The following is an 11687-nucleotide window of genomic DNA, read 5'->3' on the forward strand; positions in this document are numbered from 1 at the left end:
TTTATAAATAAGCCTGGTCTTGCAGCAGGTGCCACGTCCTATTCCCACAAGGATTTTTCCTGCATCTGCTGCTCCACTGAGAAATCCAAGCAAGGCTGAAGGTCACAGCTCTGAGAAGTCCTTGCATTAAGTGACCTCAGCTGGCTAGGATGTGGTCCCTGGTAATGTCTAATGGGTTTCGTATGACTCAGGTTTTTCTACTTTGTCCTTCAATCTCCTTCTCCAGCGTGTATTTTGCTGGTTAGTGGTTATGCAGCAACAGCTGTAGGGGACCAAGTCCATTTTAAGGCAAGTTATTATTAATATCTCTTTGACAAATTGTCACAAACTAATGAATATGATTCTTCCGAGCACCTTGGTCACTGCAACAACCCTCTAAGCAGAGCTTCACACGCACTTTTATCATAAAACAGTGGGATCAGTGCATCAGGACAAAAGCCAAGGAATCCTTTCTGCCTGCCTGGAGAGACAGCAGTGCTCCTGGCACCTCTCCGCTGCTCACGGCCAGGTGCGGTTACGCTGCAAAAGCACTGATGGAAAATATGCTGTAGTGAGCAACGGCGCTGCGAAGTGGCAGTTCAGGAGGTGGCACGGGAAAGCTAATGCTCCAGCGCGATACTAGAGGGCACTGTAAACCTGGCAGTTTTGGCTTCTGAGTGGGACGAAGCAAAAATGCAAGTGTTTGCTATTTGCGGTCATTAAAGCTCTCCTGGTACTTAGTGCAAAATTAGCGCTAACCCCTGGGTCTTGAACAAATTAATTTGTGGAATTGCATTCTGCTGTCGTAGATTCCCCCCCTTGCACTTACAGCGCAGGATCCTTACCCGCTGCCAGGCCCTGCACGAGGGCATCGCGCTGCCGGAGGGGCTCTGCTTCCCGTCAGCGAGCCGCCAATATGATGCACGGAGGGAGGGAAGGGGAGCGAGAACCATTAGGAGAACCCAGGAACTTTTTTTCAAAGCTATCACTTAACAGTAATGTGTTCATTAATTGGCAGCCAGACCACTGCCTGACTTCATTTAAAAAAAACAATGGTTTCCTTTTTACTGTGGCAGTGAGCGATTCCAGCCTGGGCCTTTTGTATGTGCCAACATCAGTTTTTTCCATGTGCCTGCTTAAGGATACTCACCTAGCAGAGAGCAGGAGAACTCCTGCACAGCAAGAAAGCAAAGGTGTTTGAAGAGTCTTTTCAAACATATTCAAAAATAGGTATATGCTATTCTAAATGAAACACTGCGATCAATCCGATCAATAAATTAATGGATTTCAGTACCTGTCTCCTCGGATATTCCTCATACACCCGCTGTAATTTATAGTGCGGTATTCGACTGAAATTGGTGAGATTTAAGCTGAAAAAACACCAGACTGACAAGTAAACAAAACTTCCCCGTTTCAATGTAAAATGTTTACCTGATACACAGAATCAAGCTCTCCGTCCCACAACATCACTGCCATACAAAGCACGCCCAGGACCGCAGAGAATAAGAGGGAAACGGATCTGGAGAAGTCACCTAGTCCATCTCCTTCCCCCAGGGTAGGATCCACCCTGCCCAAATCGTTCTTGACAGGTGTGTGTCTAACCTGCTCATCACTGGAGGTTTTTAAGGACCTTCCGCAGGCTCCCCAGACGATCCGTTCTGGTTGTCAGCTGTTCTTACAGACGGAAGGTTTTCCCCAACCTCTAAGCCAACTTCCATTTGCTGCTAAGCCCACTGCTTCTCTCCTACCCTGGTGGATGTGGACAACAGTTTATTACTTTCACAGCATCTTTTACACCTTGAAAGATCATTACTGTATCTTCACTCAGCCCTAAGTAATTGACTGCAGCTCTTTCCTTCTGTCTCAGTAGTTTCAGTCTCCTGAACTCTGACCATTCTTTTAATTTTCTGTATTTTCCTAGAAGTCCGATGACCAAAACTGCTCCTCTCAAACACTCGGTACAGATGGGAGCAGCGTGTAGCAGAGTGTACACCACACTCTGTTTACGCACCCTGGTGTCAGCATTGCTTTTCTCACTCCGGGGTACCACAGTTGGCTCAGGGCTCGCTTGTTGCCCACAATATTACCCCAACTCTGTAGAGACGCTGCCCACGCAGCCGCTTCCTGACATACGTTACGGTAGTTCCAGTACATTCTGTTTTGCTCTTGTCCTTTTCGAATGTCAATCTATTCTTTCCAGACTGTTTCTTCAGTTTGTCAAGATTTTGAATCTTTCTCCTGTTCTCTGAGAGCACTTGCCGCCCCTCTCAGCTTGGCATTGTCAGCAGATCCAATGAGTCGACTCCATTTTCCATTTCCCGAGTCACTAACGAAACTATTGAGTGATACCAGAGCCTGCACAGACCACTGCAGCACCCCACTCAAGCCGTCCTTCCTCTTCGACAACAACCAGCTGATAGCTTTTCTCTATGGTTTCCCAGCCAATCGTATACCTTAAAGCATTTCTCCCAGATCAGATTTCCCTACCTTGCTCACGAAATGCCACACAAAACAGTGCCAAAAGCCTTACTGCAGTCAAGATGCATCGCATCTCCAGCTTCTCCCCTCTCCGAGACTTGCTGCCCTGTTGCAGGAAAATGAGATTGGTTTGACATGATTTATTCTTGACAAAACCACGGCTTGTGGAGCTACTGTGTACCTTAAAGCCAAAGCCTTGCCTTCAGATCTAGCAAGCAAAATCCTGCCCCCGTTGAAGTGTGGGACAGAACTCCCAGCATCCAGGAACGACTTCACCACGTCCAGAATCGACCCAGCATGCAGAAGCAGAGGAAATGCTTACATACGATCCTCCTGCCTCCCTCCCACAATGAAAAAAACTGCATTATCTGGTGCTACATGATTTCATTAGTATCCTTGGTGTAACGGGTCGGATTCAATATAGGTGGAAGCAGGTATAATTTACACGCTGACGGGAGCTGGAAGAAGGTGTAAATTACTCAAGCACAGACTACCTAAGATGCGCTTAAAATTCACTCTGAATTTGGCACCAGATATATGGGAGATAATAAAGTTTTCCTTTTCAAGATCTAGCGTATTTAAAACCTGCTGTGTTTAATTTTTGCAGTCACAACAATGCTCATTCATAAATATTTCCAAATGTTTGATCCTATTAGTATGTGCAGCATTGTGTTTGATTAATGGTCTGGAACAATAGGATCAAATATATTTTGGGCTCCAGAATACTAGTTTGTAATGCCTAATATTTGATAAGGTATTACAGACAGTCTTGTCTTCTGACTAGATTTGATTGCAGTTGAATTTTGAGAAACTCAGATACTGATCTTGGATAAGAGCTGAATTTCAAGTGAGTCCTAATTACACAGCATGCTGGACCAAACCTTGAGGTCTGCACATTTCCAGCACTGGATTCTTCACAGATCAGATGCAAATGCTGTTTCTTAGCTCTCTCTCTCGGGAATTTATAACATATTCATCAACTTGTAGTACCTAAGAGCCCTGTCCAATTGTATTTGGAAGACCTTAATTTGACTCCAGTAGAAGTTTAACAATATTAATAACCAATATTAAACTGGATTCCTAACGGGGATGCTAGGACAATACCCTTTGATCACTGCATTAATCTGGCGCAATTGTGTTTATATCAGTCTCGTTCATCCCGTGTGTGCTTAGTGCCATCTTGGCATGAATATGAAATATGCAAATCTGGGGGATACACGTTAATAGTGGGTCCATCTGCTAGAATCTTTTATTAAAGAGAAGTGTGAATGCAGTTGCCATGCAATACACTCTTACACACAAAGACCATGAGTTACGAAAACAAGAGAAAACATCTCATGCTCTTGCCTTATTGGTATTTCACATTCATCATTTCTGCAGCTGAGTTTAGCTTTAATTTAGAAATTTTCACAAATGCGAAATTTGAGTGAAAAAGCTCAACAGTTAGCAATGTCTGTGCGTATATATGCACGCACATCCCTTCCTCCCTGGTGACAGACAGGATATTACTTTTCCACTGCATATGAAATTAATACCAGAAAGCATAAGAAAAAGCAAGTAAATTCCAAACCTTAAAGCCTGATCTGGATCTCACTTCTACTGCTTAAGACAGCGATAACCTAGAGGAAAAGTAGCTGTTCAAATTAAAAAGAAGATAATCCAGAGCTGCTGAAAGGCGAGCCAAGCCAGAACTTGAGCTCAGCCTTGAATATGGAGTCATAGCCCAGTGCCTCCATAGGATACGGATGAACTGCCGTGTGCTGCTAGTTCACTTTTTCTGTAATAAACAATTCCTTAAACTCTATCCAAAAGGAAAGTCTCCTACGGCTCATTGTTCTTGTGAACTGCTGTGTCCTTAGCTTGTCTCTCCTGGGGCTGTGTGCTGCTCCATGCTAATAGTTTGGGTGGAGCATGCTGTAATTTATTTAACAGTTGGCAGGTCAAACCTACGTGCCCCAGATATGCAAGTGCTGATTCGGATGTGGAGTGGAGAAGGTGTCCTGATGACATAAAGTCAAGGTATCCATGATGATGAGCAGGAACTGCCTTTTGTCCACCAGCCTGCAGGTATGGAGAGCTTTTGTTACCGTCTCTAGCTCCCACACTGATCCCAGAGGGCTGCACGGAGCAATCGCTCCTTTATTCAAGGGCACTGAGATCTGAAGTACGAAGAAGCCCCGTATTCTCCTCCTTGTGTCATGGATATTTGAGTAGGCAGGAAAGTAAGCAAGAAGGCTGTTTTTTTCCATATCTTCAATATGCAAATAGATTAGTGAGCTCAGCTCTCTATTCACTGCTTCCAACATACATGACACAGATGATGCTGTTCCCATTGTCAGACTGAAACCGGGGGCTAGATGACAAGAAGCTCACCGAGTTTCCATCTGCATAAAGCTGGGATGATGGCTGGGGAGGGAAAGTCACTGCACTTGAACGCATCAGCTCCGCTGACGGCGTCCACAATTTATTGGCTGTGTTTGGGATCTGAAAAGCCAGTTGTGCTCCCAGTTATTCCTGCACAATCAGCTCTTAGTGCTACCTGGTGTGACCTCATTTGTATCTACCCAAAGGACTGCCAACTTTTCTCCCTAGGACGGGTACAGCTACCGTAATTTAGGCTAGAGCCAGTGAAACTACTGAAGTACTAGCTCATTCAACCAGCATACGGCTCCAGAAAAAGGGTTGAGATTGATTATATGTGTATTTATGAAGTTCCAGTGATGCAAACAGCATATTAGCATAACTGGGTCAATTATTTGGCAATCAGCACATGTGTGCCTGGGAGGAAAGCATGTGCATATATCTGCTGTTTTTGTGCTGCTGAACACATCACCTGCTTGGAAGAGAATAAATGTGTTTATCCCAGTGCTAAAGAAAGAGAAAAAAGAACAAGTCAACCTTCCAGAGCTAGCTGATTATGCATTTTCCACATCAAATTGTCAGCATTTATTCAATTACTTCACTCATTACAAGTGTGTTCTTCAGCCACTAACCTAAAAACCCTCCCTGCTGCTGTCAGCTCCATTAGAAGTGACACGTTCCTTCCTCGGGTTAAAAAGAACCGGTGGAAAGCATCTCCTCCTCCCCGCGTAGGGCTCAGGGCTGCGAGGAAGCAGAGCAGGGTGGGAAGGGGTGGGAAGCTCCTTTCCCCATCACCCAGGGCTCTGTGGGAGGCTGGGGGGGCAGCTCTGGGGCTTTCTGTGGGAATCCTCCCCATTTTTCAGCCGAAAGGAGGGTCGAGGTGAGCCCTCCGTGGGGTTGTTTTTAAAGCACACACACGCTCTGAGGCAGGGATTAGAGGAATTCGCAGGGCTCTGTCAAGGATACGTACGAGATCCCCAGAGCCAAAAATGTATAGTCTCAACCACTTCCATTTTAATAGTAAGTTAAAAGGAAAGTTTCCCTTCTGAGGGGTTGTTAATTATAGATCCCTCCTTCAAAAGCTCCTCCTGTTTTTATCCATACTTACTCCCCCACAGCTGGTGAAGATAAGGAAAGCTGTACCTTCCCCAAAATCAAATAAATCTTAAATGCTTCCTGAGCTGATTCACTTGGCTAAGCTCTGATTTGATGTATGAAACAAAAGACAAGGCAAAAGACAAGGCACAGAAAACAACATATTTTCCCCGTGTCAAGGTGAAGTACTTCCCATCACCCAGCCAATCTCTCCTGGAGTTAATGTGCATCAATAACATTTAAATGATCAAAGTTTTTCAGCAAAGACAGTGATGGGTTTTTTTTTCTGACTTGTCATGCTTGTTTTCCTTAAAGAGGCAATGACCTGCCGTGGTTAAGGCTTGCAGCTTGGCACGCAGGAGCATTTTGAGAAGCGTTATCTCCCTAGCAGAACAGCAGCCTCATGTTTCCCTGCACAACAACCTTTCTTAGCCTAAAATGCTTTGCATCCCATTTCCTTGATCTGGCTAAGTGCTTGCATGCTGAAAATCCCACCCTCCCTCCAGCTGTCCTTCTGGCAGGAAAGAGACAGCATCTTCTCTCTAGAGAGTACAGTCACTGCTCCTTTGGTTATCTAATCAGGGAGGGCAAAATTCACCGAGGGCCCTGTAAAACCTTCCGAGCTGCAGAAATTGCATCTGAGGTCTTGTGCGTGAGGGTGCGAGCCAGGAGAGGCAGAGGGAAGCCTCCCCTCCCAGAGCAGATGCTCTCTGCCATCTCCCCAGTAGCTTGCACAAAGGAAAAAAAATTTAGAGTACTCCAGGGACTGAGGCATTAGGCTCTTCCCTCTCCTGATCACTGGGTTTGTGCGTGCCAAAGAGCAGGGGACTGGTTGGTGCCTGCTGCTCTGGCCCGGAGGCTAGAGCAGAGGTGCGCAGGAAGGGCAAGAAAATAAATATCCCCCACCCACCCTCCTGGACTGCATGTACCAAAGCTGTCTGTTGCTCAGTTTCTCAGGCTTTGTGTGGGTTTTCCAGCATCTCTCATAGCTATGAAATATTATGTCTCTTCCCTCTAAAACATGGTGATTTTCTCTTTGCACCAAGCACGAGGTGAGGGAAAGCACAAACCTTCCCGCGCTGGCCAAGCTGGGGGCTTTCTGCACACCCACCTTACTGAGAACAAAAGGACAGCACCAGGGACAGGGTGGCGAGATGACCCAAATCTGCCCCAAACCTACACAAGGTCCAACCCTGCTGTGCGACAGCCTTCCCTCCGTCATCCTTAATGTCCCTCAAAAAAAAAAACAGCTCCAGTCCTTGCCTCCCTTTTCCCTGCAAACCCCTCTCCAGAGGTGCTGGCAGGCAGCGCAGCCTGCCCACAGGGAGAAAGCTGCCCCGAAACAGCGGGGTCAGGCTGAGCTCTGCTTCTCTGACATTGCCCGAGACCCTCCCTCGCAGAGGGGTCTCTCGCCTGCTGCTGGGCTGGAGCACAGTTACGAGCCTCGCGTTCCCACCTAATAAAATGCTTACTCACTTCCAGGAGGCACTTTGACATCCTTGGCCGCGCATAGCGAGATAAGGACTATAAAAAGAACGTATTGCTATTATAGGTGATACAGCAATATGTATCCTCAAATGAAAGATCCTTTGTAAGCCCGGTTATTATTCTGGCACTAATCTCGGATCTCTCTCTACGGACTCAACTCAGCTCAAGTGTTAGCAGGCGCATCTCCACTGAGAAAGAGGACTGCGAGGTGTCACGCTTACCTTCTGGTGTTTCAGTTTATCCTCTGTCATCCCAAGTTGGGAAAACACTTCCCTCCTCTCCCGCGCATGTCAAAATCATCGCTTGCCATTTAGATTTCGGGAGCCAAATATAGCCCTAGTATAAACAGGTGCGAGTCTGCATATGTCAATAGAATTACACCTGCTTATAATGGGTTTACATTTGGCCCTTGAGCCCTGGGGATCCCTTTGGGAGCAGAAGCTGTATTAAATATTAAGGGCCTTATTCTCCACCCTTGCCTACGCCGTGGTAATTAAATCTCAGTGCAGCCCCATTGATTTTCAACCTCGCTCTCCTTGTGCGAGAAGGTAGCGCTCAGCACGAGGGAGGGGGCAGAGCTGTCCCCTCAAGGAAAAGCACATCCATTTTGCTGCTCGCGGAAATCTCACCAAGAAGGAGACGATAGTGAGCATTAAGCATTTGCAGGATGTGCTTGGGCAAAAGAAGGCAAATGGTCTAAAATTAAACATTCGCTGCAACTATTCCTTATTCCTTCCTGCCTGTGAAAACAGCACGGCCGCATGGTTTGTGATGCGTCTTTTGGGCTCCCATGTCCATCTGTGTCACGACCGATCTCTCCCCTCTCTGGCGTAAGGAACCCTTGGAGCCAGACCTTCCTCTTCTCTCCTGGAGCTGGAGCAGAGCAGTTCCCATCGCCAGCCCGCTCCTGGCTCTGCCCATCCTTGGGCAAACCCCGCAGCTGCTGCTCCTGGTGATTCGCCTGCAGCTAGCGCCTTTTACCTGCGTAGGTATTACTGCCAGCTTGTGATCTTTTGAGTTCGCAGGGCTGAGAAAAACAACTTCGTTTTTTCTTTAAATGCCAAGTAGCCCAGAAGTGTGACGACTCATACTGTGCTGTTATTCTTTCCAATTGAAACCTAATGATGCGTGCATATCACTTAACTCTGATGTCAATAATCAGCACACCACTTGGTCTTTGCCGTGGCTATTAGAGGGAATGAAAATGAAATACCAACTCCTTTTTATCCTGTTACTGTACCATAATAACTAATAAAGGAGTAATAAGTGAGACATGGGGAATTTCCAGGGGATTCATTACTACAGAGAAGACCTAAAGGCACAAAGTGAAATCCAGGAATATTAGCCAGCCCTGAAATCCCAGCCAGCGCTTCTCATTTAAGTAATACTGCTGCTATAAAGTGGGTGTTTACAGAAAAAAATAACACGTGGAAAGTATCTGTCTGGGTCTTGACCAGGGATGGGGAATGGGGATTGACCCAGAACCAAAGGCAATCCCGCAGGTAGAAGCTACCCCCTGCCTCAGTGCAGCAGCTAGGTGGGGCCACAGCCAAGATACTTTCTGTCATTTCCTAAGTCTCACTTTTGCTCCACTACACGGAAACATTTCCCAGGAGAGCTCTAAATCACCTCTGCCTGGTCACAGGGTGGGCTGTGGGTTTTCCAGGGACTCTTGGGTGGGAGAAGCCACAGAAAGACCCCAGAGCAGCCGGTAAAAGTAAATCACGTAACGAAATACTGAGTCAATGAGATTGCAGATCACATACAGATTGGACACTGCACTTTCTGGCTTAGAAATTATTGAATTATTGGTGAGGAACGAACAGTCATTTTTTGATGGTTGTGCACGTACGGGGGGACAGCGAGTTTCTTTGTTTCTCCCCCCTGCAAATAAGCTGCCATTTATCCCTCTGCACGTCAAAAACCTGTCGCTGCCTAGGAATGAGCCTGGCTCCAGCCTCTGCCAGGACAGAAGCTCAGGGTCAGCACAGCAGAGCCTGGTGCAGGGCACCAGGGACCTTCACCTGCCGCCGCTTCGTGCACCCCGCGCCCCGAGAGCAGCACCCAGCAGCTCGGTGCCCCGGGCGGGAAGGCGCTACCGCACCCTACGGGTCCGTGCTGAGCCCCCCGCCTTATATAAGGAACCAGGGTCCGGTTAAACCCCGGAGCACGTCCCCCCCCCGTTGTCAAAGCGCTCCCCAGCCGTCTGATTTCCCCCCCTCCGCGTTCCCGCTCTGTTTATCCTATTAATCCCAGCCGCCCCCTCCTCCCCCAGCGCGCACACACACCCGGAGCCTCCCCGAAACACGCGGGGGGGGGGCGCACGTGCGGGGGAAGCCCCTCGCGGCTTTTCCCTCGAGCGAACGCGGCCTCGTCGTCATTTAACGGAAAAAAAAAAAAAAAAGGAAATAAAAAAATAAAAAATAAATAAATAAATAAAATCATAATAATAAAAAAAATAAAATCATAATAATAAAAAAAATAAAATCATAATAATAAAAAAAGAAAATAAAATATAAACGTCGCGATTATTAAAGAATTAAATAAATAAATGAAAATACTTTGGGGTGGGGGGGGGGAACCCAAAGGGGGGCGGCAGAGCCTGCCAGCGGCTCGGACGGGGCGGACCCCGCAGCCTGGCCGGGGCCGGAGCCTTCGTGCCCGCAGCCTCCTCTTCCTCGGGCGCTTTCCTCGGCTGCCTCCCTCCCCCCCCCGCCGCTCGCATTTCCTCCCTGCACCTTTAAGAAGCACGTTGCCCGCCGCTGGGATGGGGTGTGCTAAAGCTGCACAGAGGAAGTTACGCAGCCCGGATCAGGCACGGGGATAAAAGCTCCGCTGGGGATTCAAACGGGACCGCAGCCTCGGCGCTAACTTGAGAAGGGAGCCGGGCATCGAGCGCGGCTCCGGCTGCCCTCCGGGGGGGGGGGTTCCCCCCGGCCCCGAAGTTGGCGGCTCCGCCGGGAGCCCCCCCGCCGCAGAGCTTCCCCCCCCCCGGTAAGGATGCGCGGCGCCGAGCCCCGGGAAGTTGGGGTGCGGGGCCCCGGGGGCTCCCCGCCCTGCCGCCGGGGGACGGGGTGCTGCCGACCCCAAAGCCGTCCCCCCCCCCCCCCTCGAGCCGCTGCCGACCCCAAAGCCGCCCCCCCCGGCGGGGCGGTGGCAGCGCGACCCTCCAGCTGCGGGGAGGCATCGCTCCCCTTCGGACTTTCCCCATAAGTGATGCGGAGCCGGGGAGGCTCGCCCTGTGGGTTTTTGTTTTTTTCCCCCCCCCCTTTTTACTTTTAACCTAGTCCTCGAATGCTCTCAGAGCGCTTTAGGGTGAAAAAGAAACCCCGGGCGAGGCGTGCAAAGGGGGGAAAGGGTCTGAGCCGAGGCTCGGAGGCGCTCCGGGGAGCGGGGCGGTGGGAGCGGGTTTACGGGGCTGAGATTTACAGCTCGGAGACTCGCGGCTCCGAGGCGTACAGCTCGGAGACTTACAGGTCTTTCTGCTGGGAGCACGGGGCTGCTCCTCGGAGCTCTGCAACGCCGGTCGTGCAGCCCAAGCTCCCCTCGCAGCGCTCGCAGAGCGGGCATTCCCCAGCCCCGCTGGTCGAGGGGCAGGGGAAGGCTGACCGGGGAAAAGAAGGGACAAAAACTCTCAGCTCGGTCCCCACGGGGAGAAGAGAGGCTCGGCTTGATTTCTAAGGCAACTTCTGAAACCAAAAACTCCTTCACCGAGTTTACTTCGTCCCTAATTCCAGGGCAGCTCAGTTGTTGCTGTGCTGTTCTCTTGTGTTCAGTTGGGTGTTAATCCAATAATAATTAAAAAAAAAAAGAACCAGCTAAGTCAAGATACAATCTAATTTTGTGGTTTTAATACCCTGGCTATCAGTCCCTTGTGATTGCTGTGTACTCTTCAAAGACAACAAAGAGCATTAATTCTATTTGTTCCCATGAACTGCAGTTTCTTAATAATATCAGGTGAAGATTTATTTTGTGAGGATCAGACCAAACCAAGCAGGGCAAAACCTTCAGCTCAGAAAGTCTCTCCCCCGTCGGTGGTGTGCTGACTTACTTCAGAGCACCGTCGTGCTACTATTTCTGCAAAGGGACTGTAACGTTTAAGTGTTGCATCGCAGACTTCCCAGGGAGCCAGCACGCCTGTTTGATTGACTGACTGTAAATTCCCAGGCAAATTATTTCCCTGGGAATCTGCAACATTTAGCAAGCATAACAAGAAACTAGTAGATATTATAGATCCTTTCTTCCCGGGTTCTTCCCTGACAGCCATTCAAGCGCAAGATATGGTT

General features: G+C 48.7%; 2 protein-coding genes across 4 annotated transcripts in view; one reads left to right on the forward strand and one right to left on the reverse strand.

Moving 5' to 3' along the window:
• MED27 (mediator complex subunit 27) overlaps positions 1-11687 on the reverse strand; it is a 141076-nt gene that overhangs the window by 112055 nt on the left and 17334 nt on the right. The window lies entirely within an intron of this gene.
• NTNG2 (netrin G2) overlaps positions 10170-11687 on the forward strand; it is a 46415-nt gene continuing 44897 nt past the window's right edge. The window contains exon 1 of one of the 3 annotated variants that reach the window (XM_083807181.1): positions 10170-10395. The gene's annotated coding sequence lies outside the window, so the exon portion shown is untranslated. The remainder of the gene's footprint in view (positions 10396-11687) is intronic. The other 2 variants (XM_083807182.1, XM_083807183.1) reach the window with 2 other exon arrangements.

The sequence above is a fragment of the Anser anser genome, assembly GCF_964211835.1.
Source record: "Anser anser genome assembly, chromosome: 21".
Classification (NCBI taxonomy): Eukaryota; Metazoa; Chordata; class Aves; order Anseriformes; family Anatidae; genus Anser; species Anser anser.